Raw genomic sequence first — 19,295 nt, forward strand, 5'->3', positions numbered from 1 at the left:
GAAATCAACAAGATGAAATTCAGTAAAGATAAGGGCAAAGTTCTACACTTAGGAAGGAAAAATCAAATGCACATCTATAACATGGGGGAAAACGTCTAGGTAGTGGTACTGCTGGAAAGGATCTGGGGGCTATAATGCATCACAAATTGAATATGAGCCAACAATGTGATGCAGTTGTGAAAAAGGCTAATATTCTGGGAGGTATAAACAGGGTTAATTGTTTCACTCTACTTGACACTGAGGCCTCAGCTGGAATATGGTGTCCAGTTTTGGGCACCACACTTTAAGAAAGATATGGACAAATTGGACAGCGTCCAGAGAGGAACAACAAAACTGACACAAGGTTTACAAAGCATGCCCTGTGAGGGAGTTTTGAGGGAGAAGAATGAGGGGGAGCTGATAAGTCTTCAAATGTTAAGGGCTGTTATAAAGAGGACAGTGAACAATTATTCTCCATGTCCACCATCGTAGGACAAGAAGTAATGAGCTTAATCTGCATCAAGGGAGATTCAGATTAGGTACAGTATTAATGTTCTAACTATATGTTAGAAAAATGTTCTAATAAGGATGGTTAAATACTGGAGTAATTTACCAGTAGAAGTTGTGGAATCTCATCGTTGGGGGTTCTTAAGAAGAGGCTAGACAAACATTTTTCAGGGATACTTTAGATATACACCTCTACCCCGATATAATGCGGTCCTCGGGAGACAAAAAATCTCACTGTGTTATAGGTGAGATCGCGTTATATCTTGCTTTGGCCTTCCTTGTTCCCTGACCACCCCCTTCAGAGACCCCCGTCCCTAATCACCCCCAGGACCCCACCCCCTACCCAACCCCCCTGCTCCCTGTCCCCTATCCACACCCCCCACCCCCGACAGGCACTCACCGGCAGTGGTGGGAAGTGGCGCTCTGCTTCCCGCCGCAGGTGAGTGCGGGGAGGTTGGGGAAAGGACGGCCCCCGTACTCACCTGCGGCAGGAAGCGGAGCGCCGCAGCTGGTAGGTGGCAGAGTGGAATGGGCTGGGGCCGCGTCGCTCCATTTCCCGCTGCAGGTGATTGCGGGGGGGATCCCTTCCCCCAACCCCCTCCCCCGAGCGACACGGCTGGGGCCGGGGCGAGGGAAGCGGAGTGGGCTGCTCCTGGCCCCCTGCTAATCCCCAGGGCCACTCTGGGACTGCGGGGAGACCAAAAGTGCCCCCCCACAGCTCCTGCCTCCCAGACCCTAGGGGGCGGGGGGAGCCCCTGACCACCCCCGAGACCCTCTGCCCCTTATCCAACCCCTCGGCCCCGGCCTGGCCCGGCACCCTTAACACACTGCTCAGAGCAGCGTGTCAGAGCTTTACCGCCTTGTATGCGAACCCGCCTTATATCGGGTCGCGTTATATCGGGGTAGAGGTGTATTTAATCCTTCAGCAGCTTGAGGGGATGGACTAGAGGACTTTTTAAGGTCCCTTCTAGCCCTACATTTCTATGATTCTATTATCCGCTTATCCACCTGAATACACAGTGCCATTGGAAGGCTTTTTTAGAGTGGGGATGCTGAAAGCCAGCAAAACTATCCCCATACTTTTTACCTCGTGCCCCTTCCTCCCCGCCCCCCAGAGCTGAGGCCAGGAGTAGCCCTCCCTCTCCCCGCCCCCCAAGCTGAGTGTCTCCAGGAAGGGGGACGATGACACACGGACAGGGATGAGGAGGCTGGGGGCAGGCACGGGGCCGGGAGTCCCTGCATAAAACCTGGGGGTGCTACAGCACCCCCTGCTCCCCTACTTCCCACGCCTATGTGAATACAGCCTAGGTACATCTGACTTATTTCATTTTCAGTGGCTTTAAGTCTGCATTATTTTTAAATAATTGAGTTTGTTTAATTTGTTGAGAAATGGTCATGAAAAACTAGTTATTTTTTCAAAGATATTATTTATTTTGCTCTGACTATACTGTGAAATTATTTTCCTCCTACTGATTACAGTAGTAAGTTTTATTTTTCCCATTTGTTCATTACCATAGTATTAGGTTAATTATGAAGAAAAAATTAGCTATGTTCTAAGTGCAGTCTATCAACAAAATGAAGAAAGCAGCTACAAATAGAGTCGTTTGAGGCTATTTCTGATTATAATTTGCAAAATTTGAGAGATGAAGGTGAAATATTTTCATTAAATTGATTTTTGAAGATCTGTATTTTGATTTTAATAGAATGCCAGGCTTCCATTTTGCTGGTGCATCTTAAGAGCAGACAACCCTGTATATTCAACATCTTGGTTTATTTATTCTGTCATATTTTTCTCTGCATTCCTCCCCCTTCTAAAAGGGGAGATAAATTAGTGTCAATTTGAAGGGAGTAAAAAAACTGATTTTCATATGAAATTTCATTGTTCAAATATTTTATGCTTACATGTAATGCAGGGGCCACCCACATCTAATATTACAAGGATAGATTGTAGTATAAATCCTAGACAGAAGGATCTTATGTATGTTTCTCATGTACCATTCAGTCTTTGACTTACTAGAACTTTAAGCATGAGATAAGAGTGATTAAAAATAATTTTGAATTTGAGATGCTGTTCATTGTATACATTTATATCATTTTGGAATTTGCAATTTTAAAACAATTGGTTTGTAAATTAAGAAAACATATAATCCTAAAAAAGCCACCATAGCAATTCCTGACCTTTTAAAATCAGGAGGAGTAATCAATCCGGGCTGGTTCTCGCTTTAATGCACACTGGCAGCTAAAGTTTAAATGCCTAATAGTATTTCTTCTCTCACATGTGTGGGTCTGAGGGACATTTATTGTAAAAGTTAAACAGAGTGACAGCTTGCTTTGGCTGATGTGTAGAGTTCTTGACTGTGCTGCTTTACTTCCTTCCATAATAAGTAGTTAATAGAAAATTCACTGACCTGCAGTGTAGATTTAATTTATCACGTATATCAGGTTGATTTAACAGGAATGGAATGCAATGGAACAATAGGTTTTTTGTTTGGCTGAAGGTTTTTTTTTTTTTTTTTTTGGCCTGTTGGTAATCTTCAGACATTTTGTCAGTGAAGAAAATCAGTCAACACTCAGTAAAACCTTGGTGACTTTGAAAAATTTGGCTGTATTTGTAAAGGTCAATATAGACTATATATATCTGAGCAAAGAAGAATTAGGAGATGTTTGTTATTTTCGAAGGTATACTTTTGTAGTACAGTCAACTTGTAGGAATACTGTTGAAAAATGCGTATGTTTAATGTCTGTGTCTATAATTAGTAAAACAAGGATAACTAAAAACCTTCTGCAGATTCATCTTATACCTCCTCTTTTGAAAATGTGAATACTTTTCCAAGAGCTTACCATAACTATTAAGGATGATTTTTTTTTTTAGGGTTTTCAGCCCTTATTTAAAGAGTTCCTAATCTGCAGCCTTCAAAAAACAGAAGATAATCATATGGGAAATAAGATACTGAAAGAGAAAATCAGTCTGGGAGGAATACCATTTCAATAAATACAACTAAAAGTTTCAGAAATCCTAGCTTTGTTTAGTCATTTAAGAAAACGTATACTTTTCCAATCTGTAATACATTATTTTCAACCCTGCTGTCTTGGTTCATCAGCTATTCAAAATCATTCTTTTGTATCGTGTATCACTCTTAATTAAAGAAGGAAGTTAACACTAATTATACATTTTTGTTGCTTAATTAATGTAAGTTGTCAGTGTATTTATTTTTAGCATGTCAACATTGCAGTTGGTGTCCATATAACATTAAAATGTTAAGATGAAAAAAAATCAGCATGTTAGAAATAAGAAAGTGTTTTTTATTTTTTTTATTATTTTAAGGACAGACAGGGTACAAAAATGGTTTGAGAGAGCTAAAATCTTATCTCACATGATTTGGTCTTAACAGTAACCTTTATTCGAAACATTAAAGATGTTGGCTTCTAGTACAGTATATAAGAACTTGGTTACCCAGCTTTGTTCATGCTGACTTACTTAAGCCATTTCTGAAAAGTTTTTTTTTGTGCTGAATATGGTGAGATGTGTTCTGTATTGACTGAAAAATTACAAGTAGTGCTTTCTTTTGTCCGGATTGTCACATGTATAAACTTCAACTGCTGGTCTTGTAAGGAATGGCAGAAGGTTGTGTTTATCTTAAGATCTAGCCATATTAATTAGGGCTGTCAAGCAATTAAAAAAAATAATTGCGATTAATCACGCGATTAATAATAGAATACTATTTATTTAAATATTTTTGGATGTTTTCTACATTTTCAAATATATTGATTTCAATTACAACACAATACAAAGTGTACAGTGCTCACTTTATATTTATTTTTATTACAAATATTTGCACTGTAAAAAAACAAGAGATAGTATTTTTCAATTCACCTAATACAAGTACTGTAGTGCAATCTCTTTATCATGAAAGCTGAACTTACAAATGTAGAGTAATGTACAAAAAAACCCTGACCTCAAAAATAAAACAAATGTAAAACTGTAGAGCAGAGGTTCTCAAACTGGTCTGTGGACCACCAGTGGTCCGTGAGCTCCATTCAGGTGGTCTGCGGATCATTCCTTCTGAAGTGCGTGCCTGGGCAGCTGCACATGAGAGAATTAAGGGCCAGCCACCTAATTAGTGGAGCCGCGCAGGCATGGCTCCACTAATTAGGTGCCTGGACCCTGGAGAAGACACACATGTAAGGTGAGGTGGTGGCCTTGGGGAGAATAGAGGGTACGTGGGAGGGGGCAGTGGAGTGAGAAGAGGGGGTGGGGGAATTAGGGATGTGCAGGGCTGCGGTGGCCAGAGAAAGAGGCAACTTTCCCCAGCTCCAGGGCTGTGGCTGCTGGGGAGAGACGGCACTCCTTCTCAGCCTCAGCACTGTGGCTGCTGTGGCAGGGGAGAGACCCCCTCTTTCCCAGCCCCAGTTCGGGGGCTGCCACGGTGGGGGAGAGAGGGCACATCCCTCACATTAGAAAGGTAAGACTACTGATATTAAAATATGAGTTGTGTGCTTTTATTTGTAGAACAAAAAATGTTTATTATTTTTTTATATAGCGCTTTTATCCAAAGCGCTTTACAATAGTTAGCTAACGGTACAAACAACATTTGAAAAGATCATTAAGTGGTCCGCAAAGACCCTCAGCAATTTTCAAGTGATCCGCGAAAAAAAAAAAAGTTTGAGATCCACTGCATTTGAGCCTACAAGTCCACTCAGTCCTACTTCTTGTTCAGCCAGTTGCTCAGACAAACAAGTTTGTTTACATTGGCAGGAGATAATGCTGCCTGCTTCTTGTTTACAATGTCACCTGAAAGTGAGAACAGGCATTTGCATGGCACTGTTGCAGCCAACATCGCAAGATATTTACATGCCAGATGCGCTAAAGATTCATATGTCTCTTGATGTTTCAACCACCATTCCAGAGGACATGCGTCCATGCTGATGATGGGTTCTGCTCAATAACAATCCAAAGTAGTGCAGACCGATGCGTGTTCATTTTCATCATCGGAGTCAGATGCCACCAGCAGAAGGTTGATTTTCTTTTTTGGTGGTTTGGGTTCTGTAGTTTCCTCATCAGAGTGTTGCTCTTTTAAGACTTCTGAAAGCATGCTCCACACCCAGTCCCTCTCAGATTTTTGAAGGCACTTCAGATTATTAAATCTTGGGTTGAGTGCTGTAGCTATCTTTAGAAATTTCACATTGGTATCTTCCGTGCATTTTGTCAAATTTGCAGTGAAAGTGTTCTTAAAACGAACAACATGTGCTGGGTCATCATCCGAGACAGCTGTAACATGAAATATATGGCAGAATGTGGGTAAAACAGAGCAGGAGACATACAATTCTCCCCCAAGGAGTTCAGTCACAAATTTAATTAAACGCATTATTTTTTTAACAAGTGTCATCAGCATGGAAGCATGACCTCTGGAATGATGGCTGAAGCAGGAAGAGGCATATGAATCTTTAGTGCATCTGGCACGTAAATACCTTGTGACGCCAGCTACAACGGTGCCATGCGAACGCCTGTTCTCACTTTCAGGTGACATTGTAATTAAGAAGTGGGCAGCATTATCTTCTGCAAATGTAAACAAACTTGTTTGTCTGAGCGATTGGCTGAATAAGAAGTAGGACTGAGTGGACTTGTAAGCTGTAAAGTTTTACATTGTTTTGTTTTTTAATGCAATTATTTAACAAAAAAAATACATTTGTAAGTTGCACTTTCATAATGGAGATTGCACTATAGTACTTGTATGAGGTGAATTGGAAAATACTATTTTATCATTTTTACAGTGCAAATATTTGTAATAAAAATATAAAGTGAGTACTGTACACTTTATTCTGTGTTGTAATTGAAATAGATATATTTGAAAATGTAGAAAAACATCAAATATTTAATAAATTTCAATTCGTATTCTATTGTTTAACAATGTGATTAATCGTGATTAATTTTTTTGAGTTAATCACGTGAAATAACTGCGATTAATCGATAGCCCTAATATTAATTGATGGGAGGGGAGTGCAATAGTCGTCGTTTCTAGTAGAGCTGGCCAAAATGCAGGAACTTTCCAGTTAATGGAAATTTTGCTATTTTGAAATTTGGGTTCATTACAATTCAAAACAAAAGCTTTTTTTTTCTTTTTTAATTTCATGCAAACAGGAAATTCTGAAGAAAAAGATACATAGTGTCTCCAAAATGAAATATGCTTCCCGGGACCCTAAAAGCTGATGTGTGCAATGGATATTCTTTTCAGTTTGACTACTGGTAATAGAGAATAATTTCAACAGCTGCAGGGGCTCCCAGGGTCTTTGGCTTGAGGGCAAACCTTCCATGCAGACTGCCCCGGACCTGGGACTCCAGAACTTCCAGGCTTCTGGCTCCACAGCAGGGAGCTTGCAAAGCCTGAGAGCTGTGGCTCAACCAAGGGTTGTCAGGGCTTCCAGGCTTCCTGTTGCAAAGCTGGGAACCGAGCCCTCATTACAGCCAGGGCTCCCACGGCTTTTAGGATCCTGGCTCCATGCTAGGGAGCCTGGAAGTCTTGGCATGGCTGGCTGCCTCTGAACCAGACCCTGTGATCCCAGACAGCCCACTTGGCAAGCTGTCAAGACATCAAGCAGGGTTCCATCAGAACACCTACCTTTGATTTGCTGAATGTTCACTGAACCAGAGATTTTCCCAAAAACTATTTTGGGTGTGATGAATTACTATTTTCTGATGACCCTCTGCTTTGTAAATAAATTTCTGACCAGCTCTAATTTCTAGGACCCTGCGTAAGAAATTAGGGGCTTCTGTTGAGCCACCTAGGTTCAGATATTAGACCCATGCATAAAGATGCAGATAGGCTATTGCTAACTGAAATTTGTGGATTGATCTTATTACCTCCAGTTGACGACAAGAAGGTTTAGAATGTCTCAGAAAGAGACATTGAGGAGAAAGTTGATGCTGAGGTTTTATGGTTGCAGCTTGAGTTACCTGTAAAGTTGAAGTAAGGGAGAAGTTTGGACCATATATGTAATGTTTACATTGTGCTTAGAGCAGGGTGAAAACCCTTGCTTATTAGTGTTTGTTAAACATATAAGAACTTTTGAATAAGTTGAGAAATTGAATTGTGCAAAATTTGCTCTACCAGGATTGTTACAACACTGATTGACACTCACCAGGTTACTATACTTGGATCCAATCACTGGATCCCACATGCTGTTGGGCTGGGTGGGGTCTAGGCACTGTCTCTGGGCTTCTTCTAGGTACAGTTTCAGGATGTAGAGCCTCTATCTAGCACCCCTACTTGAGAGATGGGGACTCTGCAGTCCAACTTTCTAGACCCTGAAACTCGTGCCAGCTCATCCAAACCTCCCTCATAGCTCTTGCATGCTCCCAAAGTTCCACCAAAGCCGTAGACCCTCTGGATTACTATTTTCCCCTTCAGGGACCATGTGACAATGAAAGAGAGGGACATAAGATTTTGCAACAGAATCTCTAAACCAGTTACATTTGTCACATGGACAAAGTGCAAGATATATAAAGAGCTATGGAAAATAAACCCTGAATGCAAAACCCGCCTCAGTTTCCTCACCACACCAAGAGCCCTTTGGGTTTTGGTCAGTTTCCTTTGGTCAGGACCTCTTCTCTTCCTTCTCCTTCTGCCCAGTCTTGCCTTCATCTACTTCTGGTTTCTTCTCCCTCCAAAATGGCAGGTGAGAGAGCCTTCCTTTTATAAGGTTCAAATATTCTCTTCCTGCCTCTCCCCTCCAAAACAGGTGACTCTCCTCAGTGGCTTCAAGTCTCTTATCAGATGCTCTGCAGCTTTGTTATAAGCCCACCTGGTTGATCTGGTTCCTCTGGTGTCAGCTAGCTTATTGTCCTAAGGTGCTTCCATTTGAATGGGAGACCCTCCAGGTTAATGACTCTTGATTGCTCTGTACTGTTAGTCCTTTGCTAACACCCCTTGGAATCCCAGTCCAAGATGAAGGTAAAAAGGCGATAGGGAAAATGCAGTGTAGTTTACACTCAACATTATTTTCGCAATGTGTTTTTCCTCCAAAACCAAAACTGCTATAAACAAAAATATCTCGGAGATATTTTTAGCAATAGAAGGACCATTACAGGGTTTGATAGTACATGAATTGTTTCTCTGACTTCCTATTATTTGTTGCTATAAGCTTCTGTGTTCTTGATGATAATTCTGCAAGACAGCACTAGGAGATGACCTGTCTTCCCAATGCTTGATATAAATCACCATTGATACAAACTGAGTTCAGTTGCAGTGAGCTTAAATGCTAAAATGCTGGATACATAAGGCAACCTGCTGTTTGATACCAGAAAGTTTTAACGCTGGCACTCTCCCACATCTTCCCCATCCTAATTGAAATCCTATCAGCACTACACCATTACTGGATGGCGAAAGGCTGCTGTTAGATTTACATAGCACAATTTTGTACATAAAAATGATATCAACTGCAAGTATTGCACCACATCAACATGCGCAAAATAATACTGCAAACTTCTCAGTCAATGAAATGCATCCCAATCTTACTTAAGGGAAGGCAGTGGAAGTTTCTTAAGGCCTTTTAGATGTGGAGGCTAGAAGCACTATTCTTTATGCATAGGTATGTTAGGAAACTGGCCAAAATTCCACCTCAGTCCAAAATTTGTCCACGTTATAGCATGCTTAATTACCACATAGCTTTTGAACTGGATAATATTACTGACTTCAGTTTCATCATTCTCTTGCTGTTCTCTGACATCTTCATATATTTAACCTGTCTGGATCCTTCCTGTGCTTCTGAGGTATGATACTTCTACTCTAGTCCAACATCTTTTTAGAGGGTTAAAACAAAACCACAAATATTTGAAATTCTTGGTTGAGGACATGCATTCTTTACGGTACCAGCAGTGCTTTCAGGCATGGGAACGTAATGATGAGCTTGAGGTAACTAAGTTCCTGAAAACAAATCCACACACACCAGACTTTATTTACACACAAAATCCCAGAAGAGGATCCATGCAGCAATAAGTGGTCCATATACGTTGATGAGTTTTGCAGGATTTGGCTTATAGTTGTTGAAAGATTCTACTTTCTTGCTCCTCGTACCTGATCAGTCAACATTTGCTTGGTCTCCTTCATTCCAGCAAATCCAGCAAAACGCTGTTCTGTTATCCACATATTTATTCACAAGAGATCCTACTGTTCCACCTATAATACATACAAATTTCAATCCATTAATAAAACACCTGAGCATGTTTCCTTCCAATAATCTTTATGTAATGAAAAGAGGTAAATGATGATTATGATGCTGTACAGTAGGTAGCACTTCCATCTTTAGCCAGTCATCTGAAGAAGATTTTGGTGGCTTTTACTTTTCAGCCCACCTCCTGTAACCACCTAACCAGGTGGAAGAGGTGGATGAGGCTTTTTTTAAGCAACTAACAAAATCATCCAAAGCCCAAGATTTGGTGGTGATGGGGGACTTCAACTATCCGGATATATGTTGGGAAAATAACACAGCGGGGCACAGACTATCCAACAAATTCTTGGACTGCATTGCAGACAACTTTTTATTTCAGAAGGTTGAAAAAGCTACTAGGGGGGAAGCTGTTCTAGACTTGATTTTAACAAATAGGGAGGAACTCGTTGAGAATTTGAAAGTAGAAGGCAGCCTGGGTGAAAGTGATCATGAAATCATAGAGTTTGCAATTCTAAGGAAGGGTAGAAGGGAGAACAGCAAAATAGAGACAATGGATTTCAGGAAGGCAGATTTTGGTAAGCTCAGAGAGCTGATAGGTAAGGTCCCATGGGAATCAAGACTGAGGGGAAAAACAACTGAGGAGAGTTGGCAGTTTTTCAAAGGGGCACTATTAAGGGTACAAAAGCAAGCTATTCTGCTGGTTAGGAAAGATGGAAAATGTGGCAAAAGACCACCTTGGCTTAACCACGAGATCTTGCATGATCTAAAAAATAAAAAGGAGTCATATAAAAAATGGAAACTAGGACAGATTACAAAGGATGAATATAGGCAAACAACACAGGAATGCAGGGGCAAGATTAGAAAGGCAAAGGCACAAAATGAACTCAAACTAGCTACGGGAATAAAGGGAAACAAGAAGACTTTTTATCAATACATTAGAAGCAAGAGGAAGACCAAAGACCGGGTAGGCCCACTGCTTAGTGAAGAGGGAGAAACAGTAACAGGAAACTTGGAAATGGCAGAGATGCTTAATGACTTCTTTGTTTCGGTCTTCACCGAGAAGTCTGAAGGAATGCCTAACATAGTGAATGCTAATGGGAAGGGGGTAGGTTTAGCAGATAAAATAAAAAAAGAACAAGTTAAAAATCACTTAGAAAAGTTAGATGCCTGCAAGTCACCAGGGCCTGATGAAATGCATCCTAGAATACTCAAGGAGCTAATAGAGGAGGTATCTGAGCCTCTAGCTATTATCTTTGGAAAATCATGGGAGACGGGAGAGATTCCAGAAGACTGGAAAAGGGCAAATATAGTGCCCATCTATAAAAAGGGAAATAAAAAAAACCCAGGAAACTACAGACCAGTTAGTTTAACTTCTGTGCCAGGGAAGATAATGGAGCAAGTAATTAAGGAAATCATCTGCAAACACTTGGAAGGTGGTAAGGTGATAGGGAACAGCCAGCATGGATTTGTAAAGAACAAATCGTGTCAAACCAATCTGATAGCTTTCTTTGTTAGGATAACGAGCCTTGTGGATAAGGGTGAAGCTGTGGATGTGGTATACCTAGACTTTAGTAAGGCATTTGATACGGTCTCGCATGATATTCTTATCGATAAACTAGGCAAATACAATTTAGATGGGGCTACTATAAGGTGGGTGCATAACTGGCTGGATAACCGTACTCAGAGAGTTGATTATTAATGGTTCCCAATCCTGCTGGAAAGGCATAACAAGTGGGGTACCGCAGGGGTCTGTTTTGGGACCGGCTCTGTTCAATATCTTCATCAACGACTTAGATACTGGCATAGAAAGTACGCTTATTAAGTTTGCGGATGATACCAAACTGGGAGGGATTGCAACTGCTTTGGAGGACAGGGTCATAATTCAAAATGATCTGGACAAATGGGAGAAATGGTCTGAGTTAAACAGGATGAAGTTTAACAAAGACAAATGCAAAGTGCTCCACTTAGGAAGAAAAAATCAGTTTCACACATACAGAATGGGAAGAGACTGTCTAGGAAGGAGTATGGCAGAAAGGGATCTAGGGGTTATAGTGGACCACAAGCTAAATATGAGTCAACAGTGTGATGCTGTTGCAAAAAAAGCAAACATGATTCTGGGATGTATTAACAGGTGTGTTGTGAGCAAGACATGAGAAGTCATTCTTCCGCTCTACTCTGCTCTGGTTAGGCCTCAGCTGGAGTATTGTGTCCAGTTCTGGGCACCGCATTTCAAAAAAGATGTGGAGAAATTGGAAAGGGTCCAGAGAAGAGCAACAAGAATGATTAAAGGTCTTGAGAACATGACCTATGAAGGAAGGGTGAAAGAATTGGGTTTGTTTAGTTTGGAAAAGAGAAGACTGAGAGGGGACATGATAGCAGTTTTCAGGTATTTAAAAGGGTGTCATAAGGAGGAGGGAGAAAACTTGTTCACCTTAGCCTCTAAGGATAGAACAAGAAGCAATGGGTTTAAACTGCAGCAAGGGAGGTCTAGGTTGGACATTAGGAAAAAGTTCCTAACTGTCAGGGTGGTTAAACACTGGAATAAATTGCCTAGGGAGGTTGTGGAATCTCTATCTCTGGAGATATTTAAGAGTAGGTTAGATAAATGTCTATCAGGGACGGTCTAGACAGTATTTGGTCCTGCCATGCGGGCAGGGGACTGGACTCGATGACCTCTCGAGGTCCCTTCCAGTCCTAGAATCTATGAATCTATGAATAACCAGTGATGTTTCTTTACCTTTGCAGATGGTTGCATAGATGAGGAGACTCAGAAAGATGCTTCTTATGTGGAGTAGATACGCTATCAATCCTAGCGGACCCTGTGGGCCCTCCCAGCCTCTTTTAATCATGAAACAGAGAGGTCCTCTCTCCAGGACAAGCCCTAGAGTAGAGCCCTGGCCTGGCAGTGGGTACAACCAGGAGGCTGAGGCCCACCAATGTGGAAACCAAAGGATCAGGGAGGGCTGCGAACTTCAACCCTAGCCCGTTTGAAATTTTGCAGCTCTTGGAGAGGGGGCCTCATTCTTCTCCCTCCGCCTCCACAAGACAGAGTTAAGATAGGGCAGACAGGAAACATCTCAGACAGCAGTTGGGGACTGACTGTGTGCTTCACAAGCTACGCCCCTTCTCCCCATTATGGTTGTCAATATGGGGTATGAGGACTCATCTGAAGGCCTTGCAGGTGGCCTTTGAAGGCTCAAAGTTTTTCTAGATTTAAAAAAAAAAAAAGCTCTGTGGACCTTGATCCTGTGGGGTCTGAAAAAGATTTGCGTTTGTGCCGGGCAAACTCCTGTGGAGGACTTTGAGGCATCAAAGGAGTCAGTGTCATTTATTGTAATCCTCTCTGAGTTGGACAAGCAAGGTCTGTCTCCATCAAGAAAGAGTATTTTAAGCTCACACAGAATCTTGATGTAGGCCTGCCAAATCACTTTGATACTGAGTTAATCAGAGCCCTGGGATAAACTGATACCAACCTTGCCTTTCTGAAGCCTGTGCCTTTCACTACTATTTAACTTATTTCATCGGACACTAATTCTTCATTTAAAAAAAAAGTTATTTAGCTAAGAAAGGAGATGCTTTATAGAGGGCTTGGCAGAGAAATTCAAAATTCTGGCGGATAGGATAAAAACTTTCTAGTTCCTTCTTTTTCTCCTACCATACACTGACAAATTTATAGCCTGATGAAAAGAGGAATCTTAGATTTTTGGGACCACCTGCAATTGGCATTTCTGTGAGGAACTCAACTGTCTTGACTCTCATCCAGGAATTCCTACCTTGTGCACAGTTCTTGTTTTAAGTTAAGGTTTGGAATTTCAGTCCTGACATGGAGGTTAGTGGGTACCAGTTAACCATTCCAGTCAAAGCAGAGAAGTATTGCCTCTTATTTGTTTTAAATTTAATGGCCATTAACTTAATGTATTACAGGAAAAGGTAAAAAGAAGGGACCGAGTTTCTCATTCAACTTCTGTATAAACTATCTCCTTTCCTGGCTAAGTAACATCACTTCATTTGTTAAAAATTAAGAGTGAAAGAGATTTAAAAATATTTGCACATACTTTCACAATCAGTGAGTTGGTATAAATTCTACAATATATTTTTGTACGGAAGTGGATTTTATTGTTGAAGTTGTAAAGGTTATTTAATCAGTGAAAGGCTAAGATTGTTCAAGTTTTTAAGAGTCCAATGAGACTGATAGCTACATATACAATATATACAAATGTATAAATGAACTTTGAATTATAGAAACTTTGTATAGAATTGCAATGAGAATGTGAAGATGGAATTTGAGCATGACAGCTTCTGAGATGATATGGGAAAGAACTTATTGACATTAAGTGGAGAAATATGGAACTGAAGGAACTGTTTTAAAATGTGTGAGGGGCAGTTTTAAAGGAACTTCATTAATAGAGAGATTTGCCAGTTCTTTGTAGGAAACTGTAGATTGGATTGTCTGCGCTTTTGTTCGACTATAGAAACTTTGATTTACAAAAACTTTACTTATGGGTAAGGCAGCAGTTGGGTGTGAGTGAGAGGGAGCTAGGGGCGGGGGGTGCTTACCTCGGGGTAGGGGGCTCCCTGGCTCCCACTGGCATGACCCTGCAGCTCCTAGGCGGAGGGGTCAGGGGGCTCTATGTGCTACCTGCACCTGCAGGCCCCGCCCCAGCAGCTTCCATTGGCTGCGGTTCCCGGCCAGTGGGAGCTGCACAGCCGGCGCTTGTGGCAGGAGCAGCATACAGAGCCCCCTGGCCCCTCCACTGCCTAGGAGCTGCAGGGACATGCGGCGGAGCTGGATAGGGAGCCTGTGAGCCCCAGCACCAGCGGGGGTCCCAGCCACCTCCCCCAGCACTAGCGGGGTCCTGGGCCACCTCCCCACAGAGCACTTGTGCCCCCCGCCCAAGTTTTAGTTAGGGGTATATGTTAAAAGTCATGGGCCGTGAATTTTTGTTTATTGCCTGTGATCTGTCCATGACTTCTACTAAAAATACCTGTGACTAAAACATAGCCTTACCTAGGTCTTTTGGTGAGACCTCTTAAAAATTAGGGATTTTGGATGAGGCTGTAGTACACTGGAGTTCATTCTGTATTAATAAAGGAGAATAGTCCTTTATATTCTGAGTTTCATTCCACTTCTATTTGAATGCTCTATTTCTCCCTCTCCTTGGCACTCATGTCTGCCAGTTAGGCAGCAACCATGAATGACATTAAAAGCAAACATGGAACTTATAGACTTTTAGAAATTCTCCACACTAACTACAGGGTTGAAGGTAGCAAGTGTCATTTGAAGCAAGAATATCACGTAGAATCAGGACTTAAAAAGGACTTTGGGCAGTGGGGAAGTTGAGAGAGCTGCTTAAAAACTGGATGTGGTTTATCACAAGGTACTGTAAATATAAGGAGCCCTACTTCTGTTTTTTGTTTTTTAAGACTGTTTGAGCCAAGCAATAGGCTTGCCATCCCACTTTTCTTGCCCTTGATGTGACATTGTTAGATCAGCATTTCAAGAGTTAATGAAGAATGCAGCAATTATTAGAAAAATAGAACTGCCTTCCTTGACTGAGAAATTCTTGTTTCAGATTTGTTATATGTGGGTTCTCTGGCTTCCTTTTTGTTATGCTTTACTGGTTTCAGATTTGTACTCTTCTAGCTAAATGTCCTTTTTAGCGTGGTTTTTAAAGCCTCTGTTGTGGAGAACTCAGGACCCTATATCCAATGGCATTTTTCATAAATCTTCCATTCCAATATGGCTTCTATTCCTAGATTCTGGTCTTCCTGAACAAAACAAAGTATAAAGGGAGATAATATTTGAAGTGCTTCCCATAAATCCTTGAGGTAGAGAAAGGGAAAATTAATACCATTTTCTTGATACAAATATATGGGTTTCCCTAAACTGTCTTCATAGACTGACAGGTTTTAAGGCTAGAAAGGAACTATCATGTTCATTTAGTTTCACCACCACCATTGATGTTAGTTTTGTGCTCATCACTGAACAAATAACTTGTTTATTAGCAAAGCACATTTTTCTATCCTCTTTCACTGGAAAATGCTACGTAATATAAACATCATGAGTTAAACAGTGGACTTTCAAAATACAGTGTATTTTATTTGTCACTGCCAGTGTGAACTAGACACTAAATATATACATGTTTAAGTTGTGGTATTTCTCCCTCCCCCCATAACCTTTCTTTGTTTGTTCCCTAAATCCTGTGATATGATATTTCCCTATTTTTAAGATGTTAGTAAAGAACATCTCCAGAGGTGGTTAGCATTTGTCAGCTCTCAGAATGACAGATTCTGTTCATTCTCAGAGGCAAGTCATTTTCCTATTGAAGAAAGTGGAGAATAATATCCATCCACAGTAATATGTGTTGAGAAACATAACACACTAGGAAAATGTACCAATTACTTGGCTGCAAATTGTCTTCTTTCTGTAAGATAGGCAATCATAACATTTTTAGACAGTCTTTTTAACAGTTTCATTACATATCAGTATATGAAAGTTAAACTTGATGTTTGTTAAACTGGGTGAATGTTCCATCAACTATTTGAGTAACACTGCATTGGGTTAGATATGTCCTAATGCTTAAGATTTCAATCCAGTTGGTGGCTCCTGTCCAAGCCCAGTAGCAAGAACAGTTGTTCGTCACTGTATTAGAGACAGAGTGAGCAGACAATATAATCTTTGGTGCATAAATGCACCTGAGAAGATCTGGCACATAGATGCTACCTCAGCATGTACGTTACTTTGACCTTGCTGAACAGCTGTAAGTGTGTGAAAGAGCTCAGTGGCTCTGCTTACACTACTTCCCACCGTGGGCAGCTGTAAGAGAGTTTTACCTTTCTCGTTGTAAAATGAGCCCAGAATAAAGTATTCTGGAATTTCTAAAGAATTATTCTTTATTTTGTTTAATGACACATTTCCTCTTGTGTATCTTCATCTCTCTCATTCAACTACTGTACATTAGCTGGCTGTTTAAAAAAAAAAAAAATCTAATATCCAGCTGTGTAGATGGAGCAAGCGGGGCGAGGAGCAAGCGAAGTGAGAGTGTGTGTGCATGTGTGCAAAGCTAGTTATTCATGAAGATGAGAAACCCAATTCTAATTTTAAGAACATTCTAGAATGGTTTTGGTAATATACATACTACAATCAGAGTTTGAAATTCCCCCACCATCTACTATATAATTATTTACATATGCTATATATGTTAAACTAAAACACTTTGAGGAAATCTGTAGTTATATTAATCAAGTTGCTTAATTATGTATAATGGATTTTTTTAAAATACTGCAACCTAGTGAAGCTATCATATTCCTAACAAATTCTGTTCACTTTTCAGTTTTGTTATTTCCTTCTTAATTCAGAAGAAACTTATTAAAATAAACCACTTAATTATTTAAAAACTAAATTATTTGACATGTAGAAAGAAAAATAAATTTCATTCCATTTTAAGGATTGAATCTGTTTAGAAAGCAATTAGACAAATCTAATCTGTTGTTTTTTTTAAGACACTTTGTACCACAGGCTACTGACATGAGAGAAAGCGTTTTACTTTGTAAGATTTCCAGCATTTCTGGTGGAAGTAATTCAAATACATGTCTTCCTCTACTACATACAGTACATTGCTAGTATAGATAATATCATGAGCTCCTTCAAGGACAGAAAGACTCATGATAGTAGGTTTTTAAGAAGAAAAGAATGAACTGTATTGAGTCTGTTCTGTGATTCATAAGCTATTAACCTACATTGATGGATACTGTAGTTTCTCTCCAGGGCAGTTATAGGTTCTGTAGGACCCTATGTAAAATAATATACTTGAGTTTATCCAGCCTCATCCTAACTATGATTATACTCTTCACCCATCCCACCCTTCTGTGTATTCATGATGTTCATGGTCACCTTCTGGTTGTGACATCCTCCCTCCTGATTTATGATAATTTATATTCTCCTTTCTCTTGACTATCTTGCCAGGCTCCAGGGTCTATGGTGATCACCCTACATGGATGCTAGTGATAATATTATCACTATTAGGTGATGGAAAATAGCAGCAGCTAGTGAATAAACAATAGGAACTATTAACAAAGTAGAACAATCCAAAAGAATTTAACGAGGAGGTCAGAAGAAAGCTGAGTGAGAGAAATGAACTAGGGCTAAGAGTAGAGAACAAAACAAAGATTTATCTTTTTGTGTGCCTCAGGAATACAGGGTAGAGGTATTAGGCTACCACTTTCCCTCCCATCTGATTGGACAGAATGTTTCATGCCCTTGAGCTGCATTGCTTTTCCTCAGTCTACATTAATTAGTTTGATTCCTGGTTCAGTAGAGATCAGGCAGAAATGTGCAGCTATGGAAGAATATTTTCTTGTGTCTTTTGTGGTTTTTCTTTCTTTTCCAAAAGTTATCATTTTCTTTGAAATGAACAAGCCCACAGGCGCTGCATATTTCTTTCACAACCTCTTCTATGGAAGAAGTTCCTCAAATGCATCATATACTGATAGCATTCTACAGGACTCTATCACCAGCTCACTTTGCTTGGCTTGCAAACTGGCTCTGTGCCTTTGTGAAGAAGTGTTGGTTATCTATCTGTTGGTTTCTCTAAATAGTAACCTGTGTAGCTATTGCAATGAATCTGAGCAGTAGCAGTTTGGCAGTGGGAGTTGGTGATGCATCTGCTACTGCCGTACTGGCTCTCAACTGGAGGGTGAAATGGCAGACAGCCAGGAGGAGATGGAAGGGATGGTTGGAGACCTGGAAGGACAGCAATGGAGGCAGTTGCCTGGTGACTGAGCTGGGGATTCCAGAGCTGCCTGTGTGAAGTTGGGTCTGTCTCTATTTCAGTAACATAACTTGCATATATAGTGTTGATAGATAAACAAATTATATCAGTTTTGACTCTGTAACATCCATTTCTCTCCAACTGTGGAAATTAATGTGCTGCAGTGTTTTGAAATGGACCCCTACTCAATAGAAGGGCAGCATCATGGAGAGAAGGTAGCAATTCAGGGGGGGCAAAGCCCTTGGTTCCAACTGATTGCACCTACTTGACAAGGTGCAGGCCTGTACTACTGTCAAGTATCGGGGGTAGCCGTGTTAGTCTGTATCCACAGAAACAACAAGGAGTCCGGTGGCACCTTAAAGACTAACAGATCTGTTAGTCTTTAAGGTGCCACCGGACTCCTGGCCTGTACTACTGTAACTGAGTCACGGGGGGGGGGGAGGGGGGAGGGAGGAGAAAGAAGGTAAGAAGATCTCTCTTTTGTGTTATCCTAACTAGAGAGGGACCCAAGCTAAGCAATTCAGATGAGAATTTGGTTCAGAATTCAAACTTAACCAAATGACCAGGGCTGTTTTGGATTTGGTGTTATTGTTAAGGCCCGTCCGCAAGGACAAGTTTATAGTAATAAATAAATTTACAAAACTTTCTAAAATGTTGACATCACTGGAACACTGAGTTGCATCTGTTTTAATGATTTACAAAAACCCTAATGTTCAACTTCATTAATGGCATCTAAACTTTCTGTCATTTAATGTTCACTGAAGAATGACTCACTGTTTGATGTCTAATGGCTTTTTAAGAAGCTGAACTCCAGCTGGAATTTTGCAACTGTTGCATTTGAAGTCATAACACTCCTGAAGAATTCCAGCAGGA

The sequence above is a fragment of the Emys orbicularis genome, chromosome 1, assembly GCF_028017835.1.
Source record: "Emys orbicularis isolate rEmyOrb1 chromosome 1, rEmyOrb1.hap1, whole genome shotgun sequence".
Classification (NCBI taxonomy): domain Eukaryota; kingdom Metazoa; phylum Chordata; order Testudines; family Emydidae; genus Emys; species Emys orbicularis.